Source organism: Cnephaeus nilssonii (genome assembly GCF_951640355.1).
Source record: "Cnephaeus nilssonii genome assembly, chromosome: 3".
NCBI lineage: Eukaryota > Metazoa > Chordata > Mammalia > Chiroptera > Vespertilionidae > Cnephaeus > Cnephaeus nilssonii.
Window position 1 is genome coordinate 105,780,444 of NC_137074.1, and position 13,124 is coordinate 105,793,567.

Sequence of the window (13,124 nt, forward strand, 5' to 3'; positions counted from 1 at the left end):
AAGCAAAGCCTTGCCATGGTATTAAATTAGAACTTGTCAGTAACGCTACTGAGTAAAATAGACATGCATAACATCTTCTCAGTCATTATAATATCTTAGCCTTATGTTTAGCTGTGTTTATGTGGTAAGAAAGAGAGGGAAAAATATATAAAGAGATGATTAATCAGGCAAAGCCAAAAAATGAGCCTTTTAATATAAATGCTTTTATCTCAGGAAAGAATTTTGTAAATTAAATTTGTACCTCTGAACCTAAGTAAATTTTGCATTTAACACATTATACTCATTGCTTTTTATCTTGAACTTGGTTAAATATCAAATCTCAATGAAGCAATTTTGAATTTGAAATAACTTAGAAGTGCATTATTTCCCGAGTATCCAACAAATACGGGTTATTTAGGAACAATCAAGTATCAACTATCCCTAAGTTGAATGTTTCTGGTAGGACCATAGTGCATTAGTGAAGTAAGAGGAAACATCAGTGAGATGGCATGCCAGACCTTCTTCACTCTCATAGAATCACAGCTCTAAACATTTTATTTTTATATATAAAATGGGAAATTTAATGTCCTGCAACTGATACAAATATAAACTTTCTCATTCTTCAAAATTTAACTCAAATCTGAACATATGTTTTTCTGTGGTCATCCCATTCTCAGTATTCCTAGAGCACTTGGTTTTATAAAATTAAAACTTTTTTATTAAAGTGATTTTTATTAATGTTTCATCTCCACCAACATATCTCCAGTTCTTTGGCTACAAGACCTCGTCTCAACCCTTTCTTTTAAGTCCCCAACTGTCTTAGGAAGTTCTTTATTTGTTTATTCTTTATTGTTGAAAGTTTTACATATGTCTCCTTTTTCTCCCATTGATCTCTCCCTGCCATTCCCACCCCCCCCCCCCCCAGCACATGTCCCCACTCCCCTATTGCCTGTGTCCGTTGGTCATGCTCATATGCATGGATATAAGTCCTTTGGTTGATCTCTTAAACACCCCCTCAACCCTCCCCTCCCTTCCCTCTGAGGTTTGACAGTCTATCCGATGCTTCTATGTCTCTGGATCTGTTTTTGTTCATCAGTTTATGTTGTTCATTATATTCCACAAATGAGTGAGATCATGTGATATTTATCTTTCTCTGACTGGCTTATTTCATGTAGCATACTGCTCTCCAGATCCATCCATGCTGTTGCAAATGGTTAAGAAGTCTTTCCTTTTTACAGCAGCATAGTATACCCTTGTGTAGATGTACCACAATCTCTTAATCCACTCATCTGCTGAATGGCACAGGCTGTTTCCAAACTTAGCTATTGAAATTGTGCTGCTATGAACACAGGGGTGCATGTATTCTTTCTGCAATTCTTATCCTATGAAATTTTCTGCAGGGGTAGAAATGTTTTCTTGTACTGTCAGGTGTGGTGGTGGTCATATTGAACAGTGCAGAAAACACATGTGGCTAGTGTGACTAAAATTAAATTACATTTAATTTTTAAAATCTTTATTATTGAAAGTATTACATACTTCTCCCTTTTGTCCCCCATTGACCTGTCCTAGCCTGCCCTCACCCCCCACCCTCCATCCCCGCCTCAGGCCCTCACCACCCCATTGTCTGTGTCCATGGGTTTTACATATATGCATACAAGTTCTTTGGTTGATCTCTCCCCCACCCTTCCCTCTGAGATTCGACAGTTTGTGTGATGATTCTATGTCTCTGCATCTATTTTGTTCATCAGTTTATTTTGTTAATTAGATCCCACCTATGCGTGGTATCATGTGATACTTGTCTTTCTCTGACTGGCTTATTTCCCTTAGGATAGATAATATTCTCCAGGACCCTCCATGCTGTCTCAAAGGATACGATTTACTTTTTTTTTTTTAACTGATGCATAGTAATTTTAACTAATGTAAACTTAAATAATCACATGTGGCTATTTGCTACTGTATAGACAGGGGGGCTCTACAGAAATGCCTTAGCAAGAAAAGATCTGTTGAAGGAATAAATGGTAAGTTATTTGAACAAGAGGTGTTAAATTTCTACTTTTTTAGTGTAGGAAATAACTAAAATTTTAAGCTTTACATTTCATGTTTTATCTTAAGTAAAACTTGAAAAGTTAACTCTTTCATGTGAAAACTTTTTTTAATCTAAATTATTCAGATACTTTTGCTTTTCTCCTATACTCGTCCTCTGTCCTTCATTCTCATATAGTTCAAAGATAAGTTTTTAAAAATCTTGGGTTAATTCTGCAAAGCAATACATTTAATCATTGCTTCATTAGAGTAACATAGATGAGTACAGGTACATATAAGTAAATTTGAAATTTATATGAATAAACTTGAAATTCAGTATAATCTTGTCCAAATTTACAAAGTCAAGTTACTATAGAAACCCTTATTTTACTAATTTTTTCTTTTCCTCCAAAGAGAACAAATACTTAGGATAATATAGTATCCTGAAATGTTTTTTTCTTTTTCTGGATAGGATCCTGCAAGTGTATGGGCATGACTTAATATTTTGCATTCACCTTGCAATTTTATTTGCATTTATTTATTCAACAAATGTTTATTAAATCTGTATTAGATATCAGGCAGTCAGCCAAGTACTGAGGCAGATATAAAAATAAACTCTATTAACATGTTTAAAGTTCGAAGTTTTAAGGCCAGGAAGCAGCTATTTTAAGTTACTAATAGATATTGAATATTTAGTTATTTAAATAGCTCTGTTATTACTAACTTTACTTTACAATGATAAAAATAAGGTTTGGAGATGTTAAGCAACTTCAAAGTACTATATATAACTGGCAAATGGAAAAGTCAGGATTTGAGTTCCAGTTTTATTACTTGCAAGCTAGAAACTGATGACATCTCCCTATATTCAATTTTCTATAGATAATTATTTTAAACAAAGCATTATGAGTGCTTTAAGAGTTTGGGAGGAAATGGATGAGGAAGTTACTACAAGTAAGGCAATTCACATGAATTCAAATGTATTGAACATACATACACTTCTTTGATATACAGAGAAGTGGATTGATTAGAGCATAAATGATATAAAATTTAGTCTCATAATTATATAGATATTTGTCAAGCAATATCTTCCTTGAGCTGGAGAGAAAACAGATCCCCTGAATACATATACTAGTATTTGGTGCTGTGCAGGAATGCCTGATCATGAATCATTATATGAATAAAATGTCCCCAAAATATTATCAGACAGTATTGGTGTTTAATTACTAAATACTAGTATAAAATGGAAAATGCATTTGTATTTTTTCAGCAGAATAACTTTTATTTAGGAAAGTGGACATATTTATATTATATTTAATATGAAACATTCCTTACCTTTTAGAAACTGAAAAATTACATATTATTTAAAATGTAATTTTTCTCTTTGTTTAGTTTTTTTCCTAAATGTGTAAATACAAAGATTTTTTAGAGATTTTTTTTTCTAATATATCTTTATTGATTTCAGAGTGGAAGGGAGAGAGAGCGAGAGATAGAAACATCAATGATGAGAGATAATCATTGATCAGCTGCTTCCTCCACACTTCCTCCTGGGGATAGAGCCTGCAGTCCTGGAATGTGCCCTTGACCGAATCAAACCTGGGACCCTTCGTCCGCAGGCTGACTCTGTTCACTGAGCAAACCAGCTAGGGCTAAATAGAAAGATGTGATATCTAGTTTTAATTGTGATTGTAGTATTATGAGCACTCATTGTAGGAAAACCATATTATTTGCAAGCAACTATAATCCAAATACCTATGGTTAAATGTGAAAATTCAATGTTGGATTAGTATAGTTTCATGTCATAATAGCTAATGTTCGTTAAATTAATGTTTAGTGAACTTATTTTTTCTTATGCTTCCTCTCTGAACACTTCATTCTTCCTGAATGTTTGAGTATTAAATTGTAGGGCGTATTAAAATTTCTAGTAAAATATTCTATTTATTTAAATTATTTTATTTATCTTATGTTTTAATGTTTCATCATAGCTGGACTTTGCAGCTAACCAGTTATGTTTATGATAGAACAGTTTTTTATTATATCCAAAACATTAATTAGTTCTTCAGTTATTCTTTTTTCATTTGTAGTCATCTATGTGATTAATCAATTCACAAGTATATACTCCTTGAATACGTAAAGTGTGTCCAGCATTGCAGCAGGGAATACAAAGTAGGTAAGAAACATGGCTATCTTCTTAAAGCTTTGCAAGTTTGCTCAGGTGCAAAAATTAACAAATATCATCATTACTAGAGGCCTGGTGCATGAAATTCATGCACACGGGGGAAGGGGGTCCCTCAGCCCGGCCTGTGCCCTCTCACAGCCCAGGAGCCTTTGGGGGATATGAGATGGATGGCTTAGGCCTGTGGAGCGGGCCTAAGCTGGCAGTTGGACATCCTTAGGACTGCCGCAGAGGCGGGAGAGGCTCCTGCCGCCCCGCTCTGCTCACCAGCTGCGAGCCCGGCTTCTGGCTGAGCAGCGCTCCCCCTGTGGGAGCACACTGACCACTAGGGGAAGCTTTTGCATTGAGCATCTGCTCCTTGGTGGTCAGTGCACGTCATAGTGACTGGTCATTCGGCCATTCAGTCGATTTGCATATTAGCTTTTTATTATATAGGATTATCCGAAAAGATAAAAATACCACTAAGTCAATAAATGCAAGAGGAATTAAAAAGAAAAGATAAGTCTGGGCAAAGTATTCTTTTCATGATATCCCAGTGATGTAGGAATTATTTTACTCCTCTTTATAGATGAGGAAAGTGAATATTAGGGAAGCTAAGCAATTTTGAGAAATTTAACTCTTTCTGCTGTGTCACTGTGCTGGAGAAAGCTGAGGTTGGTACTCAAGCTGAGTTTCAAAAAATTTGTTGAGTTGAACTAAACGGGGTGGGGAGGGCAGGAGATGAACATGCAAAATCAGAAGGCTTGCCTGATGAACCAGAGGTGTGTGTTGTATAGTAAGATGAGTAGGATTTTTGGGCCAGAAACAGTCTTGGAAGCCATGCACACTAAGGAATTGATTCTTTTTGTGACCGAGTCCAGAATAGGACAATTGCATATTAAATGACACTTTAGGAAGTTTTATTTAGTAGGTAAGGATGAATGATTTTGGGGGAAAATAGTTGTAATCAGAAAGGCAACTTTTCTGGAAGAAGTTGCAAAGAAAATATTTCATTGGGTACAGGATTAGAACAAGAAACCCCTTTTTATTCTTCTAAACTGCGCTTTGGAATGAGTGATGTATATTCATTGTCTGTATTTGTGCATCTCTCATTTTCTTCTCATCTCACTCAGTGTGGCTCCATAACCACCATTTCCAGTTATATTGCCCAACAATAGAATAATCTGAAAGTGACCACGTACTTATTTATTTTTGGTCTTCTCCATCAGAATATAAGTGCCACGAAGAAAGAAAATTTATCTTGTTCATCTCAGTATCCTTAGAACCTTGAATATATCCTGGCAGAGTAGATGTTGTAGAAATATGCTATTGAATTTTTATATTATTGCCTTTTGTTTAAATCATAATATCTTTCAGGCTTAGTGTCTAAACATATTTGCATGGCAATATTAGAAATAGATATAATGCAATGCTTAGCAAAGATGCTCATAGGAGAAGTGCATACAGGAATGTAACTAAGTTTAAAATAATGATGGCCTAATTCCAATTACTCAGAAGCTGATTAGTTTGCAAATCGTCCTTCTCTTCCTTCTAACTTCTGACAACTTTTTGCTAATTTTGTGTTCATTAGCACTTCCTCTAGAGCTTGGGCAAGGCAAGGATGTAAACCTTTGAGTCTGTCCATTTTACTGCTTATAACACTTATGGAGAGGGTTTGGTAAAATAGAGAGTGTAACTATTGGCAAAATTAGTATTTTATATTATTATACATTATATTTTATTGTATTTATTCATATAATATTTCTCCTTTATGTATGATATATCTGAAAAGTAAATCTGTAATATGAAAATACCTAACCCTCTTCTGATCATAAACTTTTGTTGACATGTCCATACATGTGGATTATAATGAGAATAGATATTTGAATTCAAAGGAATTCAACAAAGTTGTCATGACAAAGTTATCCAATGTGTATCTTATATGTCTCTTAATGTTCAATGAGTTAGATTATTATACAAAAATTGTTTTAATTAAGAAGAGCCACACATTATATTTTAATAACTTAATATGATCACAAATTTATATATAGATAATGAAAATACCAGGTTCTATAATGGATTGGGATGCAAAATAATGTGGAAATAGAAATATCAATAGAAAGATTAGATATTATAAATTAGACATGAAGAAAAAACATAAAACTAAATTGCAATCATAAATTCAAATCCATTAAAATAAAATGGAGATATCAGTGAAAGTTAGAATTACCAATAAGGTAGATAATTTGCTGCAGGACTCATGAGACTTTAAGATATACCTAATAGTTTCATTTTCTAAAAAAGTCTAATAAAAACCCTCAACTATATAGACCTACCCAATTGTTTCATGAAATCTCTTCCTCATGGAACAAAAAACTATTCTGTGATTCTTGAGTTGGTTGGAATTTGCTACATGATAAAATTCCATTATTTTAATTAGATTAGTGTTTCTGTAATTAATAAAGAATCAAGGGTTATATAAGTACAGAGATAAAACTGGAATCTTTTACTTTTATTTTTATTGAAAACACAAAGGAAGTAAAAACATAGTTGATTATATTATTTACTTTTTTGAAAAATTAAACTCAAAATGGGTTTAGGTTCAAAACTGTACTAGGCATTTGCTAGGTATACAGCAAAATAATATCCTATATAATAAAAGCCCAATATGCAAATCAACCGAACAGCGGAACAACTGGTGGAATGACCGGTCGCTCTGATGTGCACTGACCACCAGGGGGCTGATGCTCAATGCAGGAGCTGCCCCAGCCTGTAGGCCTCAGGCTGGGCCAAGGCAGGTGCCAGCAGGGGGCCCCTTATAGCCCCGCCAGTCACTCCACAGATCAGCCCTGGTCGCTGGCCAGGCCTAGGGACCCTATCCATGCATGAATTTAGTGCATCAGGCCTCTAGTAGTGAAAATAAAGGGTATGGCTTGATTGAATGGGGAAAACAAAAGATCTTGTATTAATTTTGATTGCTGAAGATAATTTGAATTAGCTTTGAATGGGCACTAATAAGTAAAAATATATCATTTAAAAATGTAGTTCTTAATGGAGTATATTTTCCATATAACTCAAATATATTTGTCTTAAGTTATGACATGCTTTACTCAATATATTTCTAAGAATTATCAAGTGAAATCAGGGACATTCCTATTAATCAAATTTACAGTCTCTACAAAGTTTACATAAAACAAGGTGAGCTATAAATACATATAAAAATAAGCAAGTTTAGGAATAAATTGAGAGCCTTTATCATGTTAACCAACCCAGGGAAAACAAATAAAACACACATACACACACACATACACACACACACAAACACACACACACACACACACACACACACACACACACACACACCTCTATGCATGTACAGTTGCATCCAGAGAAATTACCTTATAGTTGTGAGGATTTCTCCTTTCCAGATTATCATTTTCCTTTAGAACATAATACCCCACACATTGCTATTAACTTCCATCTACCTTCTGCTTCTCTTGAAGCTGGGATAAATAAGAAAGCATCAGTAACCTTTCTCACAGTACTAAGACAAAATGAAGGCAAAAAAGCCCAGGGTCTATAACAGGTGTAGATCACCCAGGAATCCAATGTAAGAACATATATTACCCCAATACACCAAAATTTCTGCTTCCCCTTCCTTCTTAACACATTGCACACCAGTAGTTTTATTGCTAGCTTTACCCAGTGGCCAGATAAGTTTCTATTGAATGAGTACAAAAAACGTTTTACAAAGTGTCATACTTTAAAAAGATATTGGCTTGTAAGAACAAGTAATAAATAACTTCAAAATGCAATGGGTATTTAATTTTAAGGCATGCCTTTAACATTTATGTAAAACTGTGTAATATGAAAACATGAGAATGCTCATGATCTGCCCGCAATGTGTTAAGAGCACAAATGTCTTTAGCATAAACAATTAGAAGGAAGCTGCATTAATCTTTACCAGGCACATGGAGAAAAATGTTTAAAACTTTAAAATAGAAATTATTATTATTTTTTTTTCAAATTTTAACCTGGGGTGAGAAAAATCTGTGCAAAAGCTAGAATAAATACTAGTATAGCTACATAAACTTGCTTTTAAAACTGAATTCAAAGTATTCCATCTCTTTTTTTAAATTTTTCCCCCTTAATTTACAAAGTGGTACATGCTTAAGAAAATAAAAAAACCCTACTAATCATTTTAGTTGTTCTTTTAGTTCCCGAATACCACCTCTCAAATGTAACTAACCCTAATGTGTATCTTCCTCATTGTTTTCTAAGCTTATACACACTGTATTCATAGGTATTATTCCTTTCTCCTCTTCTTTTGTTAAACAGATATGGGATCCTAGTACAGAAATTAGTGTGAAATTGTCTTTTATTTAATACACTAGGGGCCCAGTGCACGAATTTGTGCACTTTGAAAGGAACTGTGGGCCGAGAAGCTGAGGTGGGCACAGGGGGGTCTCAGCCCATCCTCCTTGCCCCTGCCTGGCCCCACCCACTGCGGCCCCTGGTCCCCTGATTGCCAGCAGCCCCACTCCCTCCACCACTGCTCCCATGCACTGATGGCGCCGGCCCCCCTCGCACCCCCTGATGGCATGGAGTGATTAGGACCGGTGCCATCAGTGGGTGTGAATGGCGGCTGCTGCCCCGATTGCTCCTCAGAAGCAGGGGGAGGTGGAGAAGCCCTCAGGGGCGATCAGGGCTGGCAGCCACCATTCGCACCTGCTGATGGTGCTGAGTGATCGGGGCTGGCACTTGGCACCAGCAGCAGGTGCAAGCAGCAAAAGATTGGGGCTGGTGCTGGGTGCCGGCAGCAGGTGCGAGCTGCGGTTTCGGCGCTGACAGCGGGTGTGAGTGGGGCTGGTGCTGGCAGCAGATGTGAGCACTGGGTGGGACAGCAGCGTGTGGGAGCAAAGAATTTTTAGTAACCACAGAGGCTCGCCCCAATAACAGCAACTGGCACTCCAACTTGGTCTGGTGACCCTGATCATCTGCTCCACCATGCCGCGATGGCCGACACCATGTTCCATGTTCTGCCGCCTGCTGCCAACACCCACCATGTTCCATGCATGCCCCCTGGTGGAGAGTGCACGCCATAGCAACTGGTTGTTCAGTTGTTCTGCTGTTTGGTCTATTTGTATATTAAGGTTTTATATATATAAATCATGAACACCCATGCAAGTCAATATATAATGCTCTGACTTTCTTCCAAATCCTATATAATAAAAGGCTAATATGCAAATCAACCGAATGGCAGAACAACTGGTCGCTATGACATGTACTGACAACCAGGGGGCAGACATTTAACACAGGAGCTTCCACCTGGTGGTCAGTAAGCTCCAAGGGGGAGCAGGCCTAAGCCATCAGTCAGACATCCCCCAAGGGCTCCCTGATTGAGAGAGGGCACAGGTTGGGCTGAGGGACCCCCCTCTGAGTGCACAACTTCATGCACCGGACTTCTAGTAATTACATAATATTCCATAGTGTGGACATTGTGAAAGCTATTTAACCATCCTATCTAATAATAGAGTAATATGCAAACTAACCATCACTCCGCAACAAAAATGGCGGCCCCCATAGCCACAAGATGGCAGTGCCCAGTCACCTCAGCCCCGCTGTTGGAGTGTCTGGCCTATCTGACCAACAAACAGAGCTGGGACAGGAAGGCATGGCGGCTTCCTGATCGCGGCAGCAGGGAAGGCCCAGGCCCTGCAGACAGAGCTGGGAGAGCAGGGCATGGCGGCTTCCTTAGCAATGCTGCAGTGGGGAAGCCCCAGGCCTGCAGACAGAGCCGAGAGAGCAGGGCATGGCGACTTCCTGATCACAGCAGCGGGGAAGCCACAGGCCCTGCAGACAGAGCCCAGACAGGAGGGCATGGTGGCTTCCTTAGCACTGTGGCAGTGGGGAAGCCCCAGGCCCTGCAAACAGAGCCCGTAGAGCAGGGCATGGCGGCTTTCTTAGAGCAGAGGTGGCGGGAACACCCCAGGTCCAGCAGACAGAGCCCAGACAGCAGGGCTTGGGAGCTTCCTTAGTGCGGCAGTGGCGGCGAAGTCCGCAGACATGGCAGTGAGAGCCCGGACAGCAGGGCATGGGATCTTCCTTAGCAAGATGTCAGTAGGAACACCATCAGGCCCCGCAGACAGAGCCCAGACAACAGGGCATTGGGGCTTCCTTAGTGTGTCCGTGTCGGCGAAGCCCCCAGGCCTGGCAGACAGAGCACACTGCAGGGCATTGGGGCTTCCTTCGCATGGCGCTTGGCAGCAGCAGGCAGAGAGCGGACAGCAGGGCATGGGGACTTCATCTCCATGGCTGCAGGGAAACCTCCAGGCCCTGCAGAGAGCAGAGAACCATGGGGAGTGGGCCTAAGCCATCAGTAGGACAACCCTGAGAGCTCCTGGATTGTAGAGGGTGCAGGCTGGGCTGAGGGACCCCCGTGCACGAATTTCGTGCACCGGGCCTCTAGTTCTTCTATAAGTGAGTATAATGGATTTTGTTATGGTCATTTTTCAGTATTTGTGGCAATCAAGTAAAATTGACATCAACATCTGCCTCTGTATACCCCTGTGTACTGATCCAGTGGAGATTCCAGAGGTGAACTGATGCATCAGTAAATAGATGTCTATGTCTTTTTTAAATCTCTGGTGAGGTTTTATGGACTCACACTCCTACTAGTAATACTCACTCATACTGAATATTATAGTTTTTTAATTGTTATTAACTCAAAAGGTAAAAAAAAAAAAATGCATTTTCAGTTGTTTCAGTCAATGTTTTTCTGATTACCAGGGGCTGAGAGTCTTATTTAATACTCATTGTCCATGTGCATGGCCTCTTCTGTGAATTATTTCCTTATCTATTTGTAAACACTTTGTAACTTTATAGATACTAACCTTTGTCATATATGTTTCAGACTTTTTTTTTTAATTATGATGTTGGGATATGCAGTTTATAATTCTTATTTGGTCAGATATATTTATCTTTCTCATTTAAATTTAAAAATATTTTTTTATTCTAAGATGAAAAAATATTTTCTAATATTTTTCTAATTTTTTATTTAAAGTTTAGAACTTTATTATATTTGGTTGGAAGTAGGAGTTCTAACTTTTTTGTTCTATATAAATAGACAATTCTAACAATTCTGAAATAAAATACTGTTTGAGGACTTTTTATTTAGTTTCAATGGCTTATTTTGCTATTTATGTGCTTATAACTATTATTTCATAAATAAAATCTTATTAAAATGCGTAATTTCATTGATTACATTCTTTAATAAAATTTTACAGTGTTTTCTCTTACTTCATAAACCTCAATTTTATAAAATTTGTGCTGAAGTTTTGGATATTTTTCTTTGTGTAAATTGATTTTTATTCTCATTTATGAGGTTTGATGTTTTAGTTCAACTGGAGGCAATATCATTAGCACTTCATTATAAAATTATTAATATTTTGTATAATAGAATCTAATTTTTTTGTCTTGAAAAGTGTTGAATGGTTCAAAGTGAAATCTAAAGAAAAATCTAAATTGGTTCTTCATATAGCCTTGTCTAAATAGCAGTGCTCTTTGTCTGGGTGTAACGGTCCATCAGCTAACTGCCAAGTGTTGAAGATAATACACAAAAAGTGTGGAAGAGCATAAGGACAAACTCTGAGTCAATCAGTTCATTGGCATACATCCTTGGAAGCCAAGGAGAAGATGAGTCAGAAACTGTCATCTCATTCATAATACTAAATAATCTTCCATAAAATAACTATTAGTAGAGCCTGGGCTGGGTGGCTCAGTTGTTTGGAATATTGTCCCATGCACCAAAAGGATTGGGGTGCATACAGGAGGCAACCCAAAGGATGGATGTTTCTCTCTCTCAAACCAGTGAACATGTCCTTGTGTGAGGATTTAAGAAAACAAAACAAAAACAGAAGTATCATATATAATAAAAGCCGAGCGACCGAAATGGCGAACGACCAGAACAACCAGAGACCAGAACCACCATGGCCTCTTGCCCGGGCTAGCCCTGTCCCCCACCAAGCGGTTAGGGGCAATCAGGCAGGCAGGCAAGTGGTTAGGTGTGATCAGGCAGCCAGGTAGAGTCTCTCGATCGATTGCCTCAAAGAGGGAGACCCTGGCTTCCCACCACAGCCTGTGGAAAGGATGCTTGGTGGCTGTGATGGGAGGCATTGGCGGAGGTGGACACTACAGGGTGGGGCTGGTGCCATGGCGGCTCCTGAGTGGGCACAGCGCCTGCAGGCTGGCTAAGGCCCTGGGGTTGCCACCTCCTCCCGTGGCTTCTGCAGGGCTGGACTGCCACTCCTGTTATGATGCCTGGGAAGATCTCGGACCCTTCCATGACTGCAGGCTCTCTGTCAGGGCTTGGCCCCCTGACTGGACTCCCCAGCTCGGCCCTGACTGCAGAGGAGATGAAATATGCTGACACCCACAACATGATTGCCCCTTTGCATTTCCTGGAGGTGAAACTGGGCAAGAGGCCTCAACCTGTGAAAAGTGAGCTGGACGAGGAAGAGGAGGAGGGAAAGAAAAGGCGCCGGGAAAAGAACAAAGTGGTGGCAGCCCGATGCCGGAACAAGAAGAAGAAGTGGAAGGACTATCTGCCGCGGGAATCTGAGTGGCTGGAGCTCATGAATTCGGAGCTGAAAACCCAGGTGGAGGAGCTGAAGCAGGAGTGGCAGCAGCTCATCCTGATGCTCAACCAGCATCACCCCACCTGCGTCATCAGGACCGACTGCGTTAAGACCCCAACTCAGAAGGCAACCCACTGCTGGAGCAGCTGGAGAAGAAGTGAACATGGGCTGGGAGGAGGAAGGGGAGATGAGGAGAGGGAGGAGGAGGAGGGTCCCAAAGGACTCTTTCTTGCTGCATGAAAAACTCTCAGAGGCTCAGCACAGCCAGCATCGGCCAGGCTTTTTTGTGAAACTCAGATCAGTCACACCAAAAGAAACCCAGGCTGGTGAAACCC

At 39.3% G+C, this 13,124-nt stretch overlaps 1 pseudogene across 1 annotated transcript; it reads left to right on the plus strand.

Annotated features, from left to right (window-relative positions):
* Nucleotides 1-12,450: 12,450 nt before the first annotated feature.
* LOC307097404 (jun dimerization protein 2-like) lies at nt 12,451-12,950 on the plus strand (annotated as a pseudogene). The gene has a single exon. The product of its transcript is annotated as a jun dimerization protein 2-like (transcript).
* Nucleotides 12,951-13,124: the final 174 nt, after the last annotated feature.